Raw genomic sequence first — 18586 nt, 5'->3', positions numbered from 1 at the left:
ATCCACTGTAAGCATACAACAGATGCAAACCAGTGGCTTTGTCCCAGCTGAATGTTAGCTCATACTCACCCTTTCACAGATCACATCCTGCAGTGCTTCTCAAACACATCACACCTGCCATGCTCTCATTTCACCTACTTCACTCACAGCTGGTCCACAGGCAAAAAGACGTGCACAGTACATCATACACCAGTCAAGATGAGAACATGGTTTAAGTCAGCACCCTCCCACTGATATCTCACACCGAACCTGCTGTCACCACTGCAGTTCTTGGTTATTTCTATCCATAATGCTGCTAGCACAACCTTGTCTCTTGTACTTTTTTCATTACTAGCTAATCACCTCAATGTCCTCCATTCTCTATGCTAAAACAAACTGTCTACACAAGTAAAGCTCTTCAGTTTTATTATAGAATGAACTGTATGTTGAAGAAAATTGACAAGGCAGATCAGTAAAACGAACTCATACAAACAAATAATGGTCAATCATTGAACTGGCCTGGGAACTGTAGAAGGACCTTTACAAAAGTTTACAAAATTACTGGTTTGTACAGTGTTTTTGACCATCATCAGGATGAAGTTTTGGTTTTGACAGTGTGGTGCTAGGAGGGAGGTTCTGGAACTCAAGTAAGAGAGATGGGACTGGTTCTTCTTCCTTGTTCTGCTGGATATGAGGCGGCTTCTATTCCTCTTTTCCAGATCCAGTCTGTGGTAATACTGGTCACTCAATCTGCAATCTCTGTGTGTTCTCTTTGCAAACATGGCCAACCACCAGCAGGACAGGCAGGAGAGTTGAGACTTTATCAGCACTGTGTGCACACATACACACACAGAGTGCTTGCGTACACATCAGCAGTACAATGAGCCTGTTTGAACCACCTGTTCTGTCTCTAATCTTGCTTAGCAGATCAGACTCACATGTAAACACACAGACACACATACAGATACATACAAACATAACAAGTCTGTCTCATAGCTGGTTCACTTATGGCTTCCCCAGCAGCAGGCCTGGTCATGCTGTTTGCTGCAAAGTTCAATTTTAAGCTTCCTACTGTCTCACACAGAGAACACATACACAGGAAATTATTTAAGAATGTACTTTAGGGAAGAGAGAGTAGGCTGTGGTGATCAGGCTCTTCAGAGCATGTGTACTCACAAGATCCTTTCTTAAATGCTACTGGCCCATTTCAGCCTCCCTGTTCTTCAATTTATCATTTTTCTTGTGAGATCTACCTTGATCCCTCTTTTGAGTCTTCCTCTGAACATCATACAATAATATTTGTTCCTCTTTGCCTCACCTCAGAAGTTTTATGCAGTCTCTCAAGTCCCTTCAAATGTCTCTTAAAGAGGGTTGAGTTTTTGTGGGTTTTTTTATGAGACCCATGATAACTTTATCAGTTGTAAAGTATCAAGGTTACACTTGAGTTATTCCTTTAGTGGCCCTTCAGCCAGCAGCCTGAGATCTATGGGGTTTTTTTATTATCTTTGTTTTTTCTCATGTTCATGAGGGTTTGTGTGTTTGGTTTATTGTCTTATCCTTACAGAAGTAGCCTAATAAATAAAGTGTTCCTACATTCCACATATCCTTAAATTGTTGTATTTATACAAAAGCAAGGTCTTCTGAGATAGCTTTGGACTTCATATCTCTCATAGAAAATTTCACAGAGCAGTTTTTGGAGACTGATAAATAGCTCAAGAAAAAGCGTGCAGGACATAAAATCTGACAAAGAGTACAAATGACAAGAACCATGTGCCTAGAAACATGACTTGAAGAATTTTTCACACCAGTATATATGTATCCAAAGACTCAAGAATGACCATTGAGTCCAGAAAGAGTCAAATTCTTTGTTCTAGTTCTGACTATCTTCTCTCCAAACAGAAAAATGATAGATTGTAAGAGCATTTAGAAGCTGAGAATGACTGCATATCCCTTTACACAGAGATGTCTTTCTAAATATTTCATTTTCAAGATGCTAGCCCTCATTTCGGAATATAAGTATGTTCATAAAATAGTCTTGGTATCCTCAGTCTTGAGCATTAATGTTAATCTTAATTTTAGCCATCCTTATCCACATTTGAGCTGGTTACACTAGCAGAAAAATTTAGGATGAATTACACATATGGGTGTCCATAATGCAGTTACAAACATTCAGAAAATAATATATGTTCTATTTCTGTGACATAAATCAGTTACTTATATGTATCTAACATCTATCTAAAAGTTACTGATTTACATCTAATGTCTACATCATAGTTTACATCATGGTCTCTACCTCACTGCTATTTTACATGTTGTCCTCTAAGAATATTGTTGTCCTCTCTGTGTTGGAAGTTATTTGTCTCAGATATTTTCCTTGTATTTTGTTAATTTTGAAATCTACATCTGTCCCCTGGTGGTATTCATCATGTGACACAAATAAATTAAAAACAGAAAGACAAGGAAGTAAAAAAAAAGTTCAACTTTGCATTTCCTGAATGTTCCCTAGCCTAACTTCTGTGATCAGCGTATTTGACAAACATATTCTATATTTTATTATACAGAAAATTATTATAGCAATTGAACAGTGCTCAATGCAAGAAAAAATCCTTTCTGCACGCTTGTTAGGTTACTTGTGTCTTTCCAAACTGGCAACAAATAATTCAGTAACTTCACTTTGACTACTTCTTCGTGTGTCTGTTCCTGTATTTAGTTTTGCTGCTCCACAGTAATTTCCTGACTTCTTATTTCTTAGTGCTTATGAGAATGTCAAGTGAGGTTATCTCAAAATTCTCTATCAGCCATCTAAAATCCAATTAAATTCACCAGTCAATGGGGTGCTTTAGAAATAATATGATTGTGTATTACAAACTGATATCTTTGCTACAGTATTTTTCTGCTGACAATCCCATATTTGTTTTTAAATACAGGTTTCATAGCATGTTGTAATTAGAGATCAGTTAACAGTGTTGGATGAACTAGGGAGCTTTTCAGTATAATAAAAATTATTTACCATTCATTATTTTTCTGTTCATTATATGGCACAAATTGTTTGCTTGGTGTTCTATGAATGCAAGTCTGAAGAAAAAATGGAAATGAAAGTGGCTTGGAAATGCTATACAATTTTCAAATTATGATATCCAGATTTTTATTAACATTTTAATACCTTATTATTCTTTCCAAGCAGTTAGTGTTTAATGAAGTGAGATATCTTGAAGGCACTTCATAATTGCAGAGAAAAAAATTATATCTAGTGCACTTTTTCTGAATTTTTTTCCTGACCCCTCTGTTCAAGGATATTGAAAGGAAAAATACATGAATAGATAAACAGAGTTTTCAAAACAAGTTTCCAGACCAAAAGCTGACAGTTTTGTGCAATACATAGGGAAGATATGGCCTGGAAAAATGCCTTAAGATTTTGTCCTCACCTCAGGAAAAGTTTCCTGTCGAGTTAAAGGTAGAGCAATCTATTTTCACCCTTATTAGGTCTCCTATTGCCAACAAAATACACTAGTTTATGCTTGAATTAGGCTGGCTGAATGACAGAAATATTGCATAATACTTCTAATGGTACCTGGTTAATGGAGGGTAATGGAGCAGAAAATATGTTCATTACTGAAAAGGTGGAGAAGAGATGCTTTTATATTGTTAGCCTAGAAAACCCCAAATGACTTACAGTTATTTGTCTGTAGATGGCAGGAAATGTGATTAGGATGTTGGCATGACACAATGACTCACTTAAAAGTGCCCTTTCCCATTTCACGTCTCTTAAAGTTAAGGACTTAGAATCACTACATTTTGCTTTTCCCTTTGTGAAGATATCTACCATTTCACTATAGTGCAAGACTCAGAACTTCAACTTATGTTGAAAACCTCTATAAAAATATTTTTATTGTCGTTTTAGACTTTTATAGTGTGACATATTTAGCATTGGTGTTTATCACAATTATGATCAAATTTTAAAAGCTAATATTAACAATTAAGTTTTCTTCAATACAAAAAATGTGGAATATTTCACATATTTGTTTATATTATATATCATTTTTGTTGTATTATAGCATTTTCTACCTGTATCATTAATAATAAAAATAAATTTACTTTCTAAATCTAGCAAGCATAAAAGATTGGCTTCCCTTATATATGTGTAAAGGTAGCAAGCAAAACTTTTATTTGGTTAACTGTTGAAACTAAGGAGAAGAAACCCTTCATCTTTATGAAAGTTTAATCAAGCGTGAAACATAATCTTTTTATATCGTACATGAAAAAAAACAATAAAATTTTGCAAGTTTCATAAACCTAATTTCTGCTTCCATTGACTTAAATTTGAATAGGAACAGACTCTTTAAGCTTTTTGACTGTAGGCTATTTTATGCAAATAATACTTAAAGTCAGAGGCAGGAGTTTTTATATCTTTCTTAATCACTTTCTATTGATCTTTTCAAAATGATTGGGGTAAGAAGCTTGCAAATGGCCAAGCCTTCAACCAAGATCTATTTCCTAAAGGGTCATGGCAAGGGGAACTGCCAGGAAAGGGTGCCTTATTTATGCTACACCTGATAACATTGTTGTGGTCATAGTAGTTATTTTGTTTTATGTTCAACATATATTCATAGTTTAGATTAAAAATAAAGACAAGATCCTGAGTTTTTTTTTCCATAGCCTACTTATAAGAAAAATGTGTCATATTTTTATATTATATTGGAATTATTGATCTGTAAGTTACTAATTCTATAAATAGTATATGTGGAGGTATTAACAATAATATTAATAATACTGACTTTAATTTTTTCTCAGAAATGTAGTTGTAGCTACATCACATCCACTCTTGCATCCAGGGTTTCAAGTCCTTTTGCCCTAGATCCAGCCTTAAGGCAGAGAAGTAAAAACTACTTGTTTTCTAAATCTCTTCCTGGGTGGCCAATAGGTCTGGTGAGTGCTTCAGTATTGTCTGGTTTTCATGGACATAAACACAGTCTGTAATGAGCAGACATGTTAGGTCTCTTTATTATCATCATAAAATAATTAAATTCAGCTGTCAGTGCAAAAGAGCTAGTACACTGCGAATGGTAATCATACTTTCATGGAGACTAACTTCCCTGTGTGCAAAAATCTTTCTGTTTCTGAAACTTTTTATTTGGATGACTAGGAGTTATTAAAATCAGAAATTTTAAAACGCTGTATTTTGAGGGGTTTTTATTTTGATATCAATGTTACCTTTTCTTAAAAGCTTTCATCCACTTTGTTTCCTGCTGTGCTGTGTTAGTCATTCCCATATTTTAGATAACATAAAAATACGAACTGAAAAATACAATGGGCCTTTGCTTAAGCCCTGAGAATTTAAAATGGTAAAATCATTATATTTTGAGACTTTTCTAGAAATAAAATTGATATTTTTAAAATAATAAATCCAGGAGAGATTAAAAAATTTAGGGGAAAAAGGCATAGAAATAATCTCTAATAATTTCCTGTCAAGTGACACTTTATTTTCTAGTGTTAAATTAATGGACAAGAGCTAAGATATTCCAAGATTATTGTCTTAGTGAAGTGGAGTCCACATTTATGTTTGCATCATTTTGTCTGCTTTCAGTCAATGCTAATTAAATTTCTAAATTCTCCTATGTTTCTTGTTATGTATAGTTTGAAATATTATGCTTGACATTGAAAAAGAAAGGCCTCACTTTCTTCAGCAATTGGTATATAAACTTAAAATACAGGTAAAATGGTTTGCCTTTGAACTTTATAGTTATGTATTCTCAAAGAGCTAAAAAAGTTCCCTAGGATCCAAGATTTGTCTGCAAATTCAGTAATTTCATAATGCATAATATTGATTATTCATACTTTTCAAAATCTGTCTTTTAATTATTTGTATAATTTTGCCATCTAAAATATCCTAAATCTTTCACTTTTTTCATTTAAAAGACAGAAGCAAAATATGAAAAAATGCACAGAAATAAATTAATTTTTCTATAATCTTGAGGCTTATTGAGCATTTCCTGTAGTTCATAGCAGTTTTCTTCTTTAAATCCTTGTTCTTCAGCACCAGAATGAAGTACCATATTTCAAATTCTTCCCCAAATTAATTCACATAATTCATATGAAACCTTTTAAAAAGCTGTACATTCATCCATAAATTTTTCCAAGATGAATTAAATTAGAAATTCTGTCTGGTAGAGACACTCTTCTTTTCACAGGTGTAAAGCAGATAGGATGTCTATAGTTGTTTCCTATTTGTCTACATATTTTAGTTCAGCAAACAAAAAAAAATAATAACTTGAAAATCAAAACTATGAATAGGGATTGCAATTTTTGTAAAGATCTCTGAATTGCAGAAAAGAACTCGTGAAAACCTCTCTCAACTACAGGAAAATAATCTTTAGGAACTTACATTCTTCACAGTAGAGAAAGACCTTTAATGAGAAAGAACTTTAACGAGATCAACTTTGAACTAGAGGAACTGACTCCAACCTGATGCAAGGAAGACCATTCTCAGAACTTTAAGGCTAAATACGTGATTTAACTGAAGATGTGTATTAATAACTTCATTTTCCTAAGCCCTCTAAATGTGCTTCTTTGTGAGGCAAAAGAGACATCCACGCATCTGACTGCTCCATTTACCATAACAGCAGCAGCCAGGGTTCAGTTTCTGTTATTCAATGAGTGGTAATCTGTCTCATTTTTTGCATGCCTGTCAAATAATTTGCATGAATTTCCAGCCTTGATGGAACTTATCACTTGAGTGTCCAAGTTGGTTTTCTTTATTCATACTAGACTATTCAGTGAATTCCAATTTGCTCGCTGTCAATCATACTTGATCTGTAGTCTGTAAAAAGCAGTGGTTTATGTAACATGCCAAGTTTTTGCCTTTTTATTTCCAGCTTTATTTTTTTCTTCTGCATTCAAGGAAGTGCAAACAATGTATCTGACAATAATATTTCCTATCATAAATGGTAACCAGCATCTCATGCTACTCATTAAAATTCATAGTGTCCTATACTTGCAAAATCCAAATAATTTTTTTGTCACTACAGGAGAAGAACAAGTAACAGAAAATTTCAGTTGTAAGCAGATACAATGAAACGTAGGCAGCTATACCCTTTTTGAAATGTCTTGTTAAACATTATATCTTCATTGCAGTAAGAATGTTAACTGAAAATTCCTTCTGAAAGTTCTGTGAATAATACATAAAGTAAAGCAAGCACCATGTTTTGGAGAACACACAGTTCCAAAAATCACTTCATAAAAGGTGTGTTAACATGTCTTGGAAAATAAGCAAAAATGTAAAAGTTTTATCTTTTTTTCTTGGACACATAATTTTTTTTCATTCCCCATCTCTACATATAGTAAATTGATCCTTCGGCCCTGTTTTGATAATAAGTTTTCATGGACTTTATTTTAGTTAAATTAGCAAATAAAATTCATTCAACCAATTTAATTTCTGAACTTTACAGTATTATAAAAAAGAAAGCAGTATCCATTTGATTAAATAAAATAATAGACTACATTTTGGCCTAAATTTTTAAGCATTAGTCTCCATTCTCTTCAAAAGAGAGATATTTTAACATCAGTTTTACAGAGGAAACTAATGTTTTCAAACAGGAAAAAGCCCTGTCATTGCATAGCTGTTTAGGGGATCATATAAAAGGAGGAGAGTCTGGTGACCCCTCCAGGTATGTACATGAAATCTTGCAGAACTTTGAAAACTGGTAAATAAAAATAAGAATCATGACATTTCTGAAAACAGTAGGAGGTTTGAACCTGACCTAGTATTTTAATTGAAACCCTGTAAATAATGAGACTATCAGCTTCATAATATCTGTCTAATTATTTCTTTTTATTTTAAAAAAGCCCAAACAAACCAGAACATGTAAATAAAGGCAAAATATGAAGCTATATTCTTTTACAGTACATTTGGATTGTAGATAAATAACAGAAATATGTAAAAAAATAAAAAGAACCAATCAAAAAATCCCCTCCCCAACACAAATCAAAACACAACCAAAGCCTAAGACAACAGGGAAAAAGGAAGAAGGGATACAAAACAAAATTTAAAGATTTTTATTTTCACAGATTTTGACCAGAGGAACAAGAATACGAGCATGGTATAGGCTCACCAGGTGCTCAGATATGAGCATTTAAGTTTGCTTAATGACTCCAGAAATAGAATCCCTGTGTTGCAGCGAGTTCTAGTTGAAAAAAACCTGCCACTTTAAGTCTTCAAAGGTAGTACTAATAGACTGTCTGTTAACAATGAAGGCTAAAAGTTGAGTTGAAGGGGTTTGGACATACTATAAGTTGAAGATAATGTGAGCTCGGAGTACTGTAGCAGAGAGAATTACAATAATCTATTCTTGCAGCTAATAAGATTTGAAATATATAAATAAACTGTAAAAAGAAAGGTTAAATTAAGTAGCAACATGTATAGTAGCCCTCATAAACTCTGGAATAGCAAGATTCAAGATCACAGGCACTTATTGTAGTGAATTGGAAACTGTTTCATATGCTGCTTTATTTTGTGTTATCCAGTGAAAAAATTGGCACAACATCTAACTGAATATTTCAAGGTCTTTTATTTAATATAAGCAAGATCTACTCTGACAGTAATGTACGAAACTAGTATTCTATATGTATATTGCCAAGGCAAAATCTTGACTTTGTTTTATGTTGATTTTACAGTATTTAATAATAGATTTATATTTGCTTGGTTCTGAAACAACTCACTGAATTACAATAAAAATGAATCAAATTTGTTGAAAAAGAGAAGCCTAGATACCAATTAACCTTTTCAGATTACATCTCATCCTTCCAAAAACTTAAAAGCTGCCAAACTGCTCCTCTTTTCTAATCTAAAATGGCTTATGTGTTATTTTCTGGTATTGCAGTCTTTTTTTTTCCTTTTACATAATTTTGAATCTCTGATGCTAGGATAACCAACGTGTAATATGTTTGAAATTATGTATGTTTTACAAGTAACATAGAAAAAAACGTTAACTTGAGTTCAAAATTATTTACTTATTACAAAATTTGCCATTTTGATATTTTTTTTTAAATTACTTCTTGGACTTTCTTTTCCTTGGGCAAACCTAACTGATGAGAGTGAGGCATGTTGGGATTTCATCTCCAGTTATGTAACTGCTATTTGTTTGGTACTGTGGGCTGCAATTAATAAGATGAAATAGAAAATGGAATCTAAATGGAATCTAAGTGGAATCTAAATGGAATCTAATGGAATCTTGCTGACCAGAACAAGAGGGTGAAAGACCTTTAACCTATTTAACTTTTTTGTTAGTTTGTTTCTAAGAAAGTCTTGCTTTTCCTCACAAGACATTTACTGTCTACAGCACTTAACTTTTGCTAGAATTCCTCTCCTGCCACCAATCTGTAAGTAACTACAAAAGAGAAAAGAATCACATCTTCCCCTCTCTAGTCAGTCCTGTGGGCTTATACAGACAGGAAAAGTGATTATCACTATAAGTAATAGACAAAGAATACATTAACAGGATGTTCTTGCCCATCAAAGAATAATAGTGAGACCTTTCTACCTCTCCATAGTGCAAAACCCACATAGGAACATCACAGCAGATCCCTTTGCCCTGAATATATCCTATTTCCTGCAGAGTAGGAATAAGGACAGGTATGCCTCCAGTCCTGGTTACACCATGGTTTGTGAATATGATAATGAGTCCTCCTCATACCCGGGCATATCCTAGGTTAAGAAGGTTATTCCTGTGGATGAAGATGAAGGCTTTATGGAAAAAAAAAAGCAAAAAACTCTTCAATAAAATGTCTCCAAAGTTCCTAAATCATTCTAGAGGATCAGAAGTGGGTTCAGGTCTTTTAGTTAGTTGTCTAGGAAGCTTGATAAGTTGTCCTCCAGAGATGTTAATTTCTCTCCATTGCCCAAAAAGAAGTCTAAGCTAATTCTGAATTAGAAGTCTCATTGATATGGGTAGTAAGCGAAGTGAGTCCCCCATCTCACCTTTATTCTTTTGTGTTTTATACATATACATTTTGCTAGATGCTCAAAGAAAGAAAAAAAAATAAAGAAATGAAAAGGAAATTAAAGACATGTAAAGTGATTTTTCAATAACTAACTAATATCTTATGCAAAATATTTTGCCTTGTAACTTAAAGGACTTTTTTTCAGTGTCTACTTCTAAGCATATATTAAGAGGCTTCATCCATGTGCTCAGAGCAGATGCAGAATTCCTCTGCCCTTGCCCCAAATCAGCCAGAAACTTATGCAACCCCATTAGTATGTCATTGCTAATGTACACTAATGTACTTTGTTTCTTAGACTTACATGCTTGGGTTTTTTTTTCCTTTTGGTTGCCTTTCAGAACAAAGGTTGTGAACTGACATCCCTGAAAACCTGAGATGTAATTTTGAGGTCTTTTAAATTTATTATGGGTCTATATGTGTCATTTGCAATTTGAAAACTGTTTAGAAGTATATGCACTTGAGACAAGTACTGAAAGTACTTCTGAAATGGAGAGGAGGGTGCTGAAATGAAGTAAAAATGTAACACTCAGAATTTTGTTTTCTTTTAAAACATGTCATATTTGAGGTAAAGCATATTGTTATGCAAATTTAAGTCCAGTCTGTTCCTGGTATCTTGCTAAAATTTTAATAACATATGCAAAAGAGAAATATCAAAGAAAAGTAAAAATTAAACTGTTCAAATAACACACACTCAAATACAAACTTAAGAAAAAGAGAAAATAAAATCAGAGGTAGAAAATAAGGTACAAAGGTTTCTGACATTAAATCCTATGTTAAACTGAATGGATTTTTCATTCTGAATGTATTCACAAAGTAAGACTTGAATAGCAAATTTTCTGTTAGATGAAATTATATGTATCCTATAAAATTATAGTTTGCAAAGAGCTCCATATAATCACACCTGAGATCATTAAAGTACTCATTCATGTTTGTCTGATTTAGGAAAATATATGTATTAGGAGAGTTGTTTTTTCAATTTGATTTTTTCAAAATGGTTAAGTGAATATAGATGCTAAAATTAAAGTAGCAATATAGTCTTTGTTATTAATAGACCAGTTACTGGAATTCAGCGTGGTTAAGAAACACAAAAATCAAATAACTCATGCTGGTTTTGAATAATAGACGATACTGAAAAAAGGCTTCCATTCTTTATTGTGGTTTTGTCTTCATTTTGTTTTCTTATAGCTGTCTGAACAAATGTAGCATCTCAAGCACAGTAATATAGTTGCAGGCAGATGTCATGAATCACTAAACTACCTTGCATCCTAGCACTAGCATGAGAGAAGTTATTTAAATCTGTATTCAACAGGACTTCCCTAATATCAATAATTCTGAGTTGTTCTCACCCATTAGAGTAATTTAGGTATAGTTTTAGGGGAAAACACACACATATAGGGAATCTGGTAGTTTTGTGAAATCTGGTGGGGAAATGTGAGATCTTCTGGATTTAGGTGAGCAGCTTTAGGAATGACATGGAAGTGCACAATTAGCATTTAAAAAGAAGGGGGAGGGAAGGGGAGCTGAAAGAAAAGGGGGTTATTGAATAATGAGTTAACACAGCTAAATTGATAAAATTATTTACATTTCATAGATGATCAGGCTTTGTGTGACATAAGGGGTTTGGAAATACGTGAAGATTGCTGGAGCTGTGTTTATGATATTTGGTCCTTCACCTAAATCTCCAGTTTCTGTTGTTTCCTTGACAATATTAGAAAGATTAGCTGATTAGAAAATATCTTACTCTTAAAATGCAATATGAAGTATGAAATCCTTCAGACAACTAAATCAGAATATAAATAAAAACCCAAGGACCACAGGTCCACTTCTTTGATGACAGTATCTTACCTTTGGTGAAAAAGGATGAGAACTGGATGTTTGGATTCTCAGTGATGAGTGGTGACATATGGAATTGGGTTCTGAACAGTGTGCGTGTGTGTTTGTTTATCTTTCCCAATAATTTTGCTTCCCTGCTGCAAATTATTGCTAATGAAGAAGCGAGAGAAGAATTGTCTTTCATGAATGGCTGGAGACAACAAAAATGTACTTGAGTTTCTGTCATAAAGAAGCCAAGAATCATCACTCTGTCTGGGCTGAAAATTAGTGATGAATAAGCTGTTCAGATGAATATTTTGGTATTTCATATTGTTAGGAATAAGAGCTACAGAAGGAAATACTGAAAGAGGAAAAAGGAGATAATGTTAAAATACAAATAGAAAAACAAGGGAAAAGGGAGGAACTTACTGGACATCAGTGGATGTCTTCACACATTGGTTGTAAAACAATTCACATTTATAGTAGAGGAAATGTATTGTATTAGAATATGTGTATAGAGGCTTTGCCCCAGAGGTCCCAGTTGCCCTTGATGGGCTGCAGCTGCGATGTCCTTAATTGGGCTGCAGCTGTAACCAATGAAGATAACTGGGATAAAAGGGGGCGGGTTAGCCAGTCAGGGAGAGCCTTGGAGGAGCCCTGACCTGAGAGAGACCAGCATGTAGAAGAAGGAGTCAGTGAAGATCTGCAGCCATGAGAATACACCAAAGAGGTATGGACTTTAGAAGTCTGAGAATATCATTATGAGACTCTAGAGAAATAATAGAAGAACAACAATTGGTGACCATGACATGATAGTTAACAGAAGATAAGACAGCTGAGAGCTGTGGCGGCCAAGAGCTGTGATGGAACATAGCCTTTGGGTCAAGAAGCTGTGAAAGAGTATGGCCTTTGAGCAAGGAGCTATGTGGGTTGTACATGGCCTGTGAGTCATGAGAAAATATGTGGGTTGTACATGGCCTGTGAGTCATGGGGAAATGTATGTATTGTAATTGAACATCTGTACAACTGTTAATTCATGTAAAAGAAAAGGGGGAAATATAGTAGAGGAAATGTATTTAAATATCTGTAAAGAGGCTTTGCCCCAGAAGTCCCAGTTGCCCTTGATGGGCTGCAGCTGCAATGTCCTTAATTGGGCTGCAGCTGTGACCAATGAAGATAACTGGGATAAAAGGGGGTGAGATAGCCAGTCAGGGAGAGCCTTGGAGGAGCCCTGACCTGAGAGAGAACAGCATGCAGAAGAAGGAGTCAGTGAAGATCTGCAGCCATGAGAACACACCAAAGAGGTATGGACATTAGAAATCTAATAACAACAATATGAGACTCTAGAAATAATAGAACAACAACACACATTCTTTATCCTTTCTCATTTTAATTCTACATAGATTAATTGGATCTTATCTAAAATTTCTACTTAAAACAATTTGTGGGATGTGAAAGGAGAGGCTTTTATGTGTGTATCTGTTTATGCTTACATGTCTATTGTAGTAAAATCAGAGGTGGAATCAGGAATCAAGGCAGGGCAGGGGTAAAACAAAGGCCAGAATTTTTTGGAAGAAGGAAAAGTTATAAAAGCAAAGACAAGGACAGCAGCATGTATTTAAGCAGGATCTAGGCAAGAGGGGAGAGAACTTAAACAGTATTAACTGATAGTACAAGAATCCAGATTTACTTCTGTAAATCAGACCACAAGACTAGTTCTAAGCTGATTCTACAGCATACATACATGGTATATGTGCTTTTTTTTTTTCCAGCAGGGAGGAAGCAAAAGTGGAGTTACTGCTCTTCAAGGCAGCTTTAAATAGGATAACTCAGGAGACATTTCTGTCTGCTCCTACAGATCTCTGCCTCAGGCAGTAAAAGCCTTTGACATGCTCCCTCTTCTTAAAAGAGAGATTGTCCTACATATAATAACCTTGCTCAGTATGCTTATTCAATATTTCAATATTTATGTCATAATTATATGGACTTTAATTAAGAAACTGTTAGTATATCCTTAACTGCATTTCCAGATGCTGAAGAAATGAAACAGTGTTTACAGAACCCCTATTGGTATCCTGAAAACACTTAAAAACATGCTCTAAATATGCAAGAATTTAAATTTCTGTAGTTTTCAGAATAGTATTTACAGAATATGGTGATCATATATAATTACCAAGGAACAAAAATGTAGGAAGGTTGACACTAACAGCCTAGAATCTATATCTAGATTCAATAGTTAGAAGCCAAACCAGAAAAAAAATATTAAAAAAATCATATTCTTATAGTGAGAGTAAATATTAATTGAAGCAATAAAGACATTTTAAGTATAAACTAGTATTTTCAAAGTCCCAGGATGATGAAGCATCATGTTTGTCAATGCCTTACAAACATACAAAAAAAAGGTTTATCAGACTGGTTTATTAGATGTCTCTGATACATGAAAGGTACCTTAAAATGGCTCAAATTTTAAGCACTAAAATAAAGCAAAATCTTTAAGTTCAGATCCTGTTCTAATCAGTGGGTATTTCACTCTTTGAAATACACTTAACACATTGCTTTTTTTTGCTGAGGCTAGGGCACATTCTAAATTAGGAATTGGCAAGTGGTATGGGATCAAAGTTGTGCGAAGTTTAAATATCATAATGCATATAAGTACTTGATTATTGTGCATGCAAAAATTCATGACTTTGAACTGCTTTTTTACCATTGTTTCAAAACCTTCTGGAGATTGCACTAGACTATGTCAAACAAATGGCAGAGATTCATGTAAAATCCACAAAAAACCACAGCATAAAAAAATAAAGCCCCTCACAAAAAAAAAAATTCCAAGAAAAATGCAGAACAAAAAAAAAAATAAGAACAAAATCAAAAAAACAAAACTAAAATAAACCCCACCCAAACAAATGAATACTTTCTGTTCCTCAATGTTCCCTAGCCCACAGCTTCTTGGATACTCAACTGCAACAGGAAAAGTGTAGCAGAGCACTCCCATTTTTCCATCCTTGGTCAGTGAGTGATAGTGAGAGAAAATCCTGATGAACCTGGTGCCCCTTAGTGCGGAAATGCAGGGATACTGACAGCTTTGCAACATGGATAAATGTCTTGAATAGTACCATTTCTAGATGCCTAGTTGTGCAATATTTCTGCACTTATTTTCTTAGAGGAGGCAGTATTGTATCAAAGACTTATTTCTGTTCTTATCATAACAGTAACTCCAGTTGTTTGCTAACCTTATGTCCTCTCTGCACCTTTGTTCTTTTATGATTGTCTATTACGTTCCCTGAATTTCACACCAGTATCTGTCCTGCTTTTCAGACCTTGTTAAAAGCAATTCTGTTTCAAATACTTTATTTCTAGAACTTTTCAAGACTTGTATTGCTGATTTCACAAAGGGATTTTCTCCTTTGTTATCAGACAGATATTGTCTTGCTTGAAACAAATATTTTCTTCTCCTCCTTGCATTAAGGACAATATACTGATCTTAGTTTCTTTTAAGGAAGATCTTTGCACTTAGATAATTTATTGATTTAACTTTTTGTACCATTTGCAAAGAAACATCCACATTACAGTGTTGTCAACCCTGAGAGACTAAATTTATGAACAGTATGAATTCCATGTTTCATTAGATAGATCTGAAAGTCATATTCTTATAATAGTAGGGAAAATTGAGTCTATTATACAGGTTAAAAAAAACAGCTTTTTTTTTTAAATCCACATTTCTTTTTTATTATTTCTATATATATGACAATTTCTTATGTCAATGCATATTTTTGGTGGCCTGATTCAGAATATAAAAAGCAATACTTACAAATAGCATATAAATATGTTCAAGAAGATAAATGCCAGACTACATGAACTTCATAGGTATTTTTTCATATTCTATTTCAGTGACAGCCAATTCAAAAATAAGTATCATAAACTAATTTTCTTTATTAAAGGCATTTTTTCTTGCTATCCGTTTTTTCCCTCTATCTATCAATGTTCCCTTAAAGATGTATTGCAAAGGAAGTTTGTAGAGAGTTCAGAGGGAAAATTAGGTTGATCAAAACTTAGGCAACTTTCAAATCCTACATTACATTAAAATGGTATTAATTAAAGAAAAAGAACAATTTTTTCCAAAACCAATTCCTGTTAATAAAAATGCTTTGGTTTTATAACCTTATATCTTTCTGAGAAAGGGCAAAGGCAATGAGTCTCCTTGGTGTAGGAAATGAGACAGAAAGGTTAAGCCATATATCTGTATCCCTTGATTTTTTTTTTTTTTCTGGTGAAACTGACCAGAAAAGATGGATAAGGAACCATAGCTTGTAGAAAGAGTGCCAGTGTTTCTCTATTTAGTATGAATAAAATACCTTACCTTTTAGTTTTGCTCTGTCATTTAAATTTTAATTTTCACCTTTCAGTTTTACTACCACTGCAAAAATTGCTAAATAATAAATGTATCTTACAGATACATGCTAAAGTCCTGAAACATCAAATTGAATTTTCTGTCAGAAAATAATTTCTCACACATCTAAAATAAACAAATTGAAATCTAGTCTACACCAAAACTTTTCACTACTAATTCTGATCTTCACACTGTTCCCAAATATTTGTCAAAGTGGCAAAAGCAATAATGTTAATGAAATCAGGCAGTTAGAAAATTGTCCGTAACATAATTTTGACTTTCAAATGTGGATATTAGTGATCTTTTATCCTAAGTTTTCAATTTATTAGAGGTAAATGTAATGAAAATTAAATAATTAAACAAAAGATGAGGGTTCAAATTTGTCAATGAACAGATAAAGCTCACTGATGTGACTGAGAGGAAAACTTATCTGTAAACCAAAAAGTAAAGGATGTATGCTATGTAACAAAAATCGATTACTTTTAGAAGTTTTTGTGGGTAGTTGGTTGGTCAGTTCCAAGATCAGAGAAAATAAGAAATAACCAAATTCACAAAAATTCATATATTTTGGAGCAGATTTGCTCTGGACACTTCTGATTGATCATTCCTATATTCACTATTGTTGTTTGGCCATTGCAGTATTCTGGCTATCAGTATTCTATAATGTGATAACAAGAAAAAGACAAATGAATATTTCAGTTGGTACTGAAAGCAGCAATACTTTTTTTTCTCAGTTTTCAGTTAAACATAACTATAAAACATAATCTATTCAAGTGTTTTAAGGATCTGATTTATTTACGAGAAAATCTGGATTATATGGCCTTTAATTACAGAATAGCATTATATAAAATGAAATACTAAGCCTTTTAACTGGAACTAACTCAGTAAGTCATAACCATGCACTGAGAATCCTGTTTAATTGTCCTAAATTTATTAACTCTTGTTTCTTGTTAGCTCTCCAGGACTCTTCTTCCTTCTGCATTACTTTCTTGAAAATCCAAAGGTCTTTCCAGTTAAAATTAAAGATCAAGAGTCTTTTTCAGTTTTATAGCATTCTAACGGGAAAGGAAAGAGAGATCCCAAAATTCTAGAATACTTTATTATTTGAGGTAGACCAAAATGCATTTCCAGATTAAAATTTTGTAGCTACCTATTGCAGGTGTATATATAAAATTATGTGTCTGATGATCATATTTTCATTTTTATGAATATTAATGACTAAATTTAGGAGTATTCAAAGGCAAGCAATTAACCTCCAAAGAAAGGTATTTAAATATGGCTTGTAAACCTCTTTGTTTCAGGAATGGAGCAGCTCAGATCTTCATTATTAAGTGAGATCTAAGCATTCCACGTCCCATTCCACGATATTTGAATTTCCATAGAATATAAGCTCAGATGCATTGATGTGCAATGGCTTTAAACTATAGGACTAATTTCTCTGAATTTACATTATCTGAAATGCCTGAACTAGGGAGTAGGAAGTAGAAAATGGGAGTTAAGCTATGAATGCAATCATTGATGACTAAAGGGTAATTTAGAGTTGAAGTAATGCTTAACACTTCTGAATCACTGTCTAAAGGTGTCTGTCTTTTCATTAATGCTGTAATACATTTAAATGAAATTAGGTCCTAAACTACTTAGTTTAGGCTGATTTGAACTCCTAAATTAGCCCATGAAAGTCAAGATTATGAATCATAAATGTATCATGGCATGGTGTTTTCCTGAAATGTAAAAATTCAGGCAAATATCCATAAATGAAGCAGTGGAAGAACAATCAATAAGTACTAAGATTGGTTCTTTACCTTTTCACTATTTTTCAGAAAAATAAGAATAATGGAGAATAAACTGTGATTTTCAGATATTTAATGGCTTCTGTATTTAAATTACATGATGCCCTCATTTAGGATATGCTATTTTTTCTATGCTAAAACTCATGAAAAAGTTCAAATATCATTTATTCATTTTATAACAGCAAAGGAGCATAGAATGAGAGCATTTGTGTTATTTTAAAATAGGTTGTTAGAACATGATATTTAATTTATTACTCTAAAATTTTGTTTTGTTTTTCTAAATGGGGGCATTCTACATGGATTTTCTTTTTAAAATGTATTGGATATGGCACTTCACAGTACTGAAATTCTGCAGAAAGAAATCCCCACAAAACCGTAAAACAAAAAGAGAGGAAAAAGCGTGATAAATTGCTGGCTATAATTCATAAACATTTGAATTTTAATTTAAATTTCAGAGAAAATGTTTTATATAGTTAAGAGTAATTAATTTTCAAAGATATTGTAAACATACATTAAACTGAAGGGGCAAAACCTCAACTTGTCTAAATGTCAGAGGTCAACGCACTGCAGTGGAAGAATGGTAACGTATCCTAGGCAACATTCTGCCTCTAAATGTCTATAT

The sequence above is a fragment of the Molothrus aeneus genome, chromosome 2 (genome assembly GCF_037042795.1).
Source record: "Molothrus aeneus isolate 106 chromosome 2, BPBGC_Maene_1.0, whole genome shotgun sequence".
Taxonomy (NCBI): Eukaryota; Metazoa; Chordata; class Aves; order Passeriformes; family Icteridae; genus Molothrus; species Molothrus aeneus.
Note: the sequence above shows the minus strand (reverse complement) of the source record.